This window comes from Cupressus sempervirens, chromosome 6 (assembly GCF_028749045.1).
Source record: "Cupressus sempervirens isolate cs-2001-9-10 chromosome 6, ASM2874904v1, whole genome shotgun sequence".
Lineage (NCBI taxonomy): Eukaryota > Viridiplantae > Streptophyta > Pinopsida > Cupressales > Cupressaceae > Cupressus > Cupressus sempervirens.
This window is the reverse complement of record NC_143123.1, coordinates 167281990-167292164: the sequence shown is the minus strand read 5'-3', so window position 1 is coordinate 167292164 and position 10175 is coordinate 167281990. Positions and strand designations below refer to the sequence as shown.

Genomic DNA, 10175 nt, shown 5'->3' with positions numbered 1-10175 from the left:
ATGGAATTTAGTTTAGGTTTTATACTCTAAGGCTACTCTATTCCTTAGTAAGAATTTCATAGGAAGAAAGCTTTTATGAGGGGATTCAACCTTTTAATATGATTTTTTCCAAAATATCAATTCATAAGATCAAAAACATTTGCCCATTGATAATAAGAGTAATAAATAATTTGCCTAACTGGAGAAGTAAAGCCATTATAATCTGCATCTTTAGATTTGGATCCTCTTTTCAGAAGTTATTCCATGAATTGAGCATTCCCTTTTGAAGCTATATAGTTAAGGCCTATTGGCAATGGAGACTTTTCATCACTTTCTATATAAGCAGCCTGTATTTCAGATGGAAATTGCTCTAAATTTGTTCCTTTAAGCTGCTTCGAATGCTGTTGAAAATGAAAGAATGTAAAAATTATCGTTTCCATCTTGTAAGAGAGGATTTTTTATTGCTTCCCTCAATATGCCTAAAGAATGCAGCTTCATGTTTTAAAAAAATGTTTTCATTGAATAAACTAAATTGTAGAAAAGGAAAAAACCATATGTGCCAGAGCCTTAGATGTTTAAAGACCTCAAGAAATTTTTTGATAATAATCCTTCCATCTAAAATATTTAAATGCATCAGATTGATTAAAACATTCTTATTAAGTCTTAGAAGTTGAGAAAGATTTCTTGTTCCAACTGTAAATGGTTGTGGAATATTGAACAGGATTTCGATCTCTCCAACTAAATCTCATGATTCAACTGATTGAAGAACTTGGAGCCAATAAAGTGCATTAACTCATATAAGAAATGACACCAGATAATCAAATGAAAGAAGATTTCATTAAAACCTTGTTCTCATCGAAAAGAGCTTACAAGTTTTACCACAAATACTAGAACAAATGTGTAACCCTCTTCTAATTTTGGATTCAATTACTTTGAGGAACACTCTAGAACCTACACTCAAGATCTTAGAAGACAATGGACATTCATACAAATATCCACTAAATTCTTATTTGTGGCCTAGTTTAAAACTTGCCTTTTCTGAAGTTGGACCATCCTCCATTAAAATTAAATCCTGAAATGCAATATTTGTCCTAGTTTAGAATTCAGATGCTTACCAAATAGTGTCAAAGTAGGAATCATGATAGATATGGAAAAGGAATGCAAGATTGTGAGAATGTAACTTATAGCTACTCCAAAAACAACTATATATAGCTTAGATGGAATGTCATTCTGGAGAATTACATCTTCTCTAGGAGGAATGTACTCTGCCACCATCTCTATCACCTATAAAGAGGAATGCACATAGAGATAAATGCTTACAACTTTACATAACTTCAATATGACTAGTACGCAAATACCCACAAGTGAAAAACATAAAAGAAATTAAGAATAGTAACGATATAAAATTTATTTCAAATCTTAGAAACAAAATAGGGGAAGAGATCTAGTAGCCACCATGGGGTCATTGATCATGAGGAGGCTTTTGTGATATATACTTCCTAATTGTCACTTTTAAAAAGTTCCAAAAAATGATAACATATATATTAATAGCTGATAATACATGTACTAATAGTCAATCACACACATACTAATAGTTGATCATTTTTTATCTTTCTTGGTTACTGATTGGTCCAGTTGTGCCAAAAGTACTATTTTTTTGGTGAGGGGCTATTGGAATATGGACAAGTGTTTTAAAATGACACTTTTCAATGACTTCACACTCCATTGCTTCTAAGAGATCCCAAACATAAAACCTTAGCTTTAAACTCTTGAATCACCTACAAAGCTACATTGGAAAAATCAACACAATTTAACTTACAACTTAGGAGATCTAAGTGCTCAAAATTAACCTAGATGGCTATTAGATCTCTTCCCCTATAGAGAATAGTTCAAATTAAATTGGTATAAGAGGTAATCATTAATCCATTTGTGAGGCAAAGAAAATTATTGTTATTTTTAAACCTTACAATCTTATAATCTTACATATTCTTTTGTTCTCTTAACATTTGGATTAATAGATCATAGAATGTAATCTGAAATGTTGATATAAAAAATTACACAAACTAAATTCTAAAACAATTAAATGATATAAACATAGATTGTGGAAATCTCTAAACCCACACTAAAATTTTTTTAGCAAAATGTGATTAATTTACCATCTGAGTAATGAAATCGTCTAAAACTCCATGAAAGAGATAGACTTTCTACATTGTTGAGTAAAACAAATGTTGGGCTATGGTAGACTGAATTGCCCTGGGAAGGCCTGCTACAATGTGTTGCTGCAAAGCTTCCATTTTGAACTTGAGCCTCATATGTCCAATAATTTTTTCTTTTAGTGTATGTGGCAATCTATTTCTATCACAGAAATCTAAGGCAGCATTCGATGCATCTCTCTATACCCCATCTAACATAGAACTCCATCAGCAATTACATAGAAAACCAATATACTAGGTTATTAATATGCATCTTAATTAATACTATTACTGCATATACTTACAAAGTTAAATGTTCTTCTAGTGCCATGGACACCAAGATTGGTCATATTGCCTATCAAGTAGGCTTGTAACCCAAGATTGAAGAACATGTATGCTATAGTGAAAACCATTTCTCTAGTGTTCTTAGCATGGAGATCTACATACCCAACAGTGGTTAAGGTTTTTATAGACCAATACATGGAGGAGACATATGCAGTCCAGAGGATTTCCTTCTTGAAGTTTAGATATGTATTACCAATCCAGGTGCTTTTGGGGTCAGGATATCGCCGTGCTAGAAGGTAGTAGAAACACCCACCATAATGGACAGCAAAAAGAGTCACCTAGACCATCACAATCCCTTATAATCATCCTTGTTTAAGATGCAATGGAATCAAGAAATAGAATATCAATCACAGAGATGTATTGACTCCTTACACAAATAAGCTTTATGCATCTTGTCCAGAAGTAATTCAAGCACACATCTTTCTCTAACCTACATCTCAGCAAAGAATTTTCCTAATTTTTTTGCAGTGATCTTCAAGTGAACTTTTAGTTATTCAAAACCTTTCCAATTAATAGCTAATGCCTTAATAGACTTGAATTCTATTTCTGATTTAGGAGATTACTACAGCAAGTTTTGGATCTTAACAAGAAAAGATGGAACTAATTGCAAGATTCTTTTGAAAACAATTAGGCAAATTGATTACATTCAGGCATGTAGTTACTTAGTCCATGGTTAATAAAATAAATATCTGACACATCCTTTTTCTGATGATGGTTCACTAGAGAGATCTAATTGTAATAATCATACACTTCTAAATTCAATTGTGTAAGATCTATTATATTCTATGATCTATTATAGAAATAATATGAACAAATTGTTAGGAACTATTTAAAAAAGCTCTCATATATTTAAGATACAATCAACTTAAAAACTTGATCTCAGAAAAATACTGCAATTAAATCTCCAATTAAGTGCAATTCTATAGAAAGGGAAAGAATGTGCAACTGTATATTCTATATTCTAACTATGGGTATGAAGATAATGAGATACCTAGAAAATAGTGCACTAACCCTCCTCAAATGCCATAAACTTCATGATGAGGATTGAGTAGATAGGAAAGAGAGCCCATGTTTTCCAGAAGAAGCTCGACCAGGGTGCAAGGTGTAGATTCACTTTCAAGACCAGCCCTACCCTCTGCAAAAACCATGCAAAAATTTAGAGAAAACCTAAAATGAAATCGGGCACGGGAAAGACCTAAAATGACAAATGTTTTTTTCCTTTGTGGATGTATAAGCCTTGTTTTGGTCAAAATTTTGACCAACACGAGTCTTATATGTAAAAAAAAAAAAAGAAATTTTTGCCTTTACATTTCAACCACCCTGAATTTATTTAGTTGATGGTCGAAAATTTTGGTCAAAAAATAAGGTTAAATGTAGTAGTGTAACGGCAGGGACCCTTTCAAACTCCTCTCTTGAAAAGCTGATTTGGGATCAACTCCAAGGTTCCAGGCAAACTTATGACCTACTAGAATCTCCTCAATTGAAGATAAATATATTTTTTCACAAAGAGGCCTTTTTTGGTTTGAACCAATTTTGAATAAGATGATCAATGTGCTTGTTTTTTCAAAATTAACCACAAAAAGAGATATATTTTTGGTATTTTCTATTTTTTAAATGAATGCAATCTAACAATGCAACTATATGAATTCCTAATTTAACCAAGGGTTGGTAAAGAAAATAACAAAGATAAGGTAATGAGAGATGAAATTAATAGAATAAAAGAGAAATTCCTAATGGACATAAACCATGGTAACAACATGTCTATGAGTTAAATTGTTGAAAATATTGGGTAGGAAATCAATAAAATTAGGAGTAGTGCTTCCTCAAATACACCGATGCAATTATCGATGGAAACTTAGTAAAATCAAAAGATGTTTCACTTATTATCAAATTGCAAGGCCATAAAAAGTGTGCTCATGCAAAACAAGAAGCTATGTAGGAACAATAGGGTGATCTCTTCTCCAACTCTGTATGTCAGTAGAATTTGTCAAAACACAGCAAACAACAAAACCAAAAATATCACATAAACAAATCAACACAACAAAACTATTGTCTCTATTATTATCATGAAAAAGAATCCACAAAAATAACACACTTGTGAAAGAATAACTAGAATCAGAATGAGAGCACTAAAAGCATATATTATTGCATCAAAATAATGGCCTTAAATACATGTTGCATTCCTCAATTTATAAAAAATCATCTCCTTAATTTGCGTTAAGAGTGACAGATCTCTTCATGCAAATATATGCTTAAACTAATGAAACAAATCTAATTATGTACAAACTGACTCTCTAAATGGTGCTAAAATAGGACTCCACCCTTGTTTATGTCAATTGATGGGTGCTTGGGCCTTTACCTATCTTAAAAAAAAGAAAGAAGTAGTAGATAAGAAGAAGGAAGTTGTAAGAGAATTTGGGAGTTAGTAGAAGCTCTAAAATGGAAGCTTGGCCTTCTCTGAATGTTTCTAAGAGTTAAACTACCATCAGAATATGTTTCTAGTGCATGGAAAGCTTTAAATATAGAATTGGTAGTTAACTATTGACACATCTCTAACTTCTTCAAAATTTCAATGCACCTTTGGAATAACACACCTACGTAGCAAGTCCAAAAAAATCCAAAATTTTCCCCAAGTGTCAAAACTAAATTTCTACCTTCTGGGTTTTCTTCCCCTTTATACCAGAGTGATGTCTAGATGTTTTCTCTTGAATTTCTCTATTATCTCTATCACTTGGGAAGCTTTTGGTAAATCTACTATCTCATATTTATGCTTAACTATTTGTCAATAATTACTAATATCTATTCGAGTTTCTATAAAATCATCAAGTCTCAACAATACCTCTTCAGCCTTAAATGCTTGCCTAATATCTTCATCAAATGAAGCATCCCTAAAAGTTCTTCAAAAAAAATTCAATCACTGCTTGTACTAACTTGAGCTTCATCTTTGAATCATCTTCAAAAATCTCAAGGGAAATAGCATCATAATACATATTTGCATCCAAAATTTTCTCTTGAGACTAACCTTTTAACCTCTAAATATCTTTATGAAGTTTTTCCATGACCTTATTTCTAGCAGCTATCTTCTCAATCCAATCCTCAAGTTTATCAATCTCATCTATTATATACACTTCTATGAGTGTATGATACATTTGACCTTTTATTGTTTAGAGTACTTGAAGGTCTTTTCCCCAGGTATGTACCTCATCCATAAGTCAAAAATCTTGGTCAACTATAGATACTAGTTTCTTCACATTAGAATGAACATTATGCAATAGGTTTAAATTAGCTTGTATTATATCTACATCCTTCTACTCAAAATTGTTATGCCATTGCTAACATGCTCCCAAAAAGGAATCGACTTGGACACTCCCTTTTATCTCTCCTTTCTAGTGCCACAATGAGAGTAATCTCTTGGTGGTCTTGATCCAATGGACCTACAATTCCATGTAGATATCCTCTTAGTAGCTCATTTTCTTTATGCAACTTTATCAATTCATTCTCATTATCATCAAAATGCCTAAACACCTCCTTGACACCTATAGTGATCATTACTTTAGTTGTATATATTGTGGGCTTTCCTAATAGGACATTTGTAATCTCATAGTCCTTAGGAGTCAAATCTTCAATCTCAACATGTGGAGAAGAAATGGTTATGTGAGCAAGTAGGTCCTGATTTCTATTCTTCATTATGAAGGTCAATTATTGTGCATCACCCATAGGTGGCTCAGGCCTCTTGATGTCTTCTACTAGTGCATCCATACTCTCCTCTTCATTCATGTTTAGTTGTCTCTTTTTTTGAACCATAACTTCCCTCTTCAACTAGGCTAGTGTAGTGCCCATAGGAGACAAGTATTTAGTTGAAAAGGAGGTTTTCCTAGCAAGCCCATTTTCCTTATCACTCCTTTTTGGAATCTTCTCCTTTTGCAAGAGATCTAAATTTTGTGTCCTTGCATATGTAGTATCAAAAGTCCTTGCCTGTGTATCCTAAGAAGTTTGCTGAGGTTCTTTAGGTATCTATCCTTCCTCAGATACTTCATTATCTAGTCTCTATTCAACCTCTTCTTCACGCAACACTCTCTCTTCTTTAGTGATAGAAGGGAGTGGAGTGGTTGATCCTTTGTCCAAAAATGACAAATCCTAAAATGATGGTGGTGAGGTACCCAGAAATCCTTGTGGTAGAGGTGACATTTGATTCCAACCCTCTTCCAAAGGTTGGTTTATGGGTGTATCTCACATTTTATCACCCACTATTTCATTCCCTACTAGCATAAAGTTGAAATTAGATATGTTGAAAATATTTTTTCCCTACCCCTCTTCTTGATCTATGTACAGTTGTTTCTCATCCTCTAAAGTTGTAACCTCAATAGGTTTCCTAAGAATAGATGGTGGTGTGATGGTGGAGCTCCTTCTCTCTTCCTAGGTAACCCTTGCCAAGCATGTCCTTTGACTTAATGAGAGATTTTCTTCTTCATCTTCTTCATCCTCTTCAGGGATGGTTTCCAAGACTAGAGGAATAGGTATAACCTTTATTTGTATCTTCTACCTCCTAGTCCTTTTGGTAGTAGGTCCAACTCTAGCTTTCTTAGTAGGTGAAGGAGATCTTTGTTCCTATTATATAGGTGGGGATACCTCCTCTACTTCTTGTTCAAGGGCTTGTTCCTATTCTTGTTCTAGTAGAGGCACTTGTGGAATATCCTAAGTCTAAGTTGCCTCTTCATTTTGAGGTTCTTGGTTCTTAGATGTTTGAGCTTCCTCTTCTTCTTAAGGTTCTTCAACTTTGAATTCAGCTTGCTCTAGAGAAGCTCTTTTCCTCTTATTCTTTCATTTGTTTTCCCTGAAGTAACCAACTTCTCTGTCATGCTTATATATCATTTTTTGCCTAATTGGAGATTGTGCAAGGAAATTTAGTACTATTATTTTTGCACCTTTACCCTTAACTGGGCATGGTGTGGCCTAAAGATCATAGTTTGAGGAATTGGGTCTAGCTTAAAGGGCTTCTTGATCCACTCCTTTATCAGTTGGATTATATGTCTCTCCCTATTATTGATATCTATATTCTCTTCCCTTTCAACCTCTTCATTCATAATTGGTCTATCAAATATCTTGTCGTGATTATACAAGGGATCTAAGACCTCTTGTGTGTCTTGTTGGACAATATTTAGTGGGATATTTATCTTTAAGGTGCTACCTACCGGATATAGATTCATCCTACAATAATCCCTAATTTTGATATCATAGGCATCTATCACATTCATCCAATGATCTTCTATTGCATCTTCATGAACAAATTATTTCTCTGCCAAAAGTTGAACTCTACCAATATTGTCAAAAAATGGACAAGGAGAGATGTAATCTTCCAAGGGATATTGATCTCATTCTACATCAAAGTTCATGATATCTTATTTACACTTAACTTCAAATGGACCTATACTGATGGGCCATACTAAGGTCTTCTTATGTTGTTTCCTCACTATGTCATATGCAAATATGAGTTGTCTTGCAATCTCTAGTAAAATGAGCCTATCTGATAGATATCTTGGGAGTTTCTTTAGATTCACCATTGTGCCCACTACCCTTAGGTAGGTAAATATCTTGAACTAGATGTAAAAGGCACCCATCTCTACAATCCTTGATGCTATCTCTACTAATATCCTCTTGGCATAATCACCCTCAATGAACTAGATGATTACAAAAATGAAAGCATCATTGACTATTATGTATTCATTTATCTAATTTGAGAGCTTCTTCTTTACTAGTTGGGGATATACTGCACAAGGCCAAGAATTGGCATCCTTCATGCTTTCCTTCTTATACAATCCTAGATAGTTAGTTGTCCTTGTTGTCAATAAATACACCAAGTATGATTTCATGTAAAACTTGGGGTTAGCTTTGACTCCTACCAACTGCTCATCTAAGTTTTCACTTAGTATTATGGCCCAATCAATCGGCATTTTAGTTGTTCTAATGGGCTCAATGAAGTGTACGATCCAAATATTCAAGTGCCCAGCTGCTGGAAAACCCATAACCCTACTCAAAAGCATAATGGAGTATCTGATGTCATCCTTCATGTATCCTGTAGTCATATCTACCTTGCTTTCTCTTCATCCCACTGGTGTTCTATCAATCAAGAATGATGATTGTGTGATCTCTTTAACTTCCTTTTCATTTTACCTATACCATATTTTGGCTTGATGATAAGCAATTTTCACAGATTGATTCACTCTTGGAAGATAGAAGACTTTCGCAATGTTCCTTGGTCTTAAATCCAAGACTATCTCCCCTATTATACTCTTCACAACTCTTTCTTCTAATACATAATTCTCTACCAAGGCCATGACAAGCTTTAAAGATTGCATTGATGTGGGATGTGAGGCCACATTAACCAAGCCTAATCTTAAAAGTGTTGAGACCATTGAGGACCTCTCCTTAGGCTTGTTTCAAAGTACTAGGAATGCATTCTAGACTTTATGTCCCAATTCGGTATCTCTAAATGTGCATCCTAAAACTATGATTTCTTAGGTGCCCCTTGAAACTTGAAAATAACTAGTTTTGGAGCCATCTTCTTTGCAAGTGAGGATGATGAGGAAGCTATTTTATCTACACAAAACATACACACATTAGTCCATATGGGTAAAAATTAAACCCTAATTGCTAAAAAACAAGATGCAGAACCCTAAAACCCTTGCAAAACCATTTAAATCCACCTATTTAGCTGTGAAATGTAGTTTAGCACACCTTGCACACCTTGAGTGATGTGCTAAGTGTGCTAAATAACCTTTAAAAGGTTATTAAGTGCACAGTGGCACACTTGTACAAGTGTGCACCCTTGTGGAGTGCACATATGCGCATGTGCGCTACTGTGCACATTTCAATGTTCTCTTAAGGGATGTGAAGGGTTAAGGGGTTAAGGGTGTACACATGTTCACCTTGATTGGGTTTTCATGTATGCACCCTTAATTGTGTTTAGGTTAAAGGGTTAGAAATGGTGTGCATACCCATATCTTGACAAGGTGTACATATGTGCACCATTACCTAGGTTTCTTAGTTTGAGTGATAATGGTGTTCGTGTGCACACCTTGGTGAGGTGCGCACATGCACACCTTTTCCTTAGGTTTGCATTAGGTTTTAAATGTGAATAAAGGTGTGCACCTGTGCATCTTGAATAGGTGTGCATGTGCACACCTTTATGTTTGTTGACTTAGTGTTTTGAGTGGAGGTAAGCGGATGTTTGGTGCACCTCTATAGGTGCAAAGGTGTGCTCAAAGATGCTTGAAGGAAAATAATGAATGAGGGGAGGGGTTGGTCCTTGAGTATTTATAGACCTAGGACCATGCACATCTTTAGGATGTGTGCACCTCCAAAGAGTTTGCATGCGCACTTCCACATCTAGCACACTTGCGCACCCATGATAAGTGCACATATGCGCTAGGTGCGCTAATGCACACCTTAACCTCTTATCACCTTTCTGGTCCAAATTTCTCAAATCTGACAACTAGAATTTTTAGGCAGGGTACCAAGAAGAACCCAAACTCTAGGTAGAGCCCTAAAAACCACTTAGACCCTAGACTAGGGGTCTGAAAAAAAAAAAAATTATTAGTGAGTCCTTATTTTTAGGAGAAATAGGCGTGCATTGTGAAACCACAACAAGACTAACAACAA

General features: G+C 34.6%; 1 pseudogene; it reads right to left on the bottom strand.

The window, feature by feature from the left end:
* Positions 1 to 236: 236 nt before the first annotated feature.
* LOC149551780 (potassium channel AKT1-like) lies at positions 237 to 8599 on the bottom strand (annotated as a pseudogene).
* Positions 8600 to 10175: the final 1576 nt, after the last annotated feature.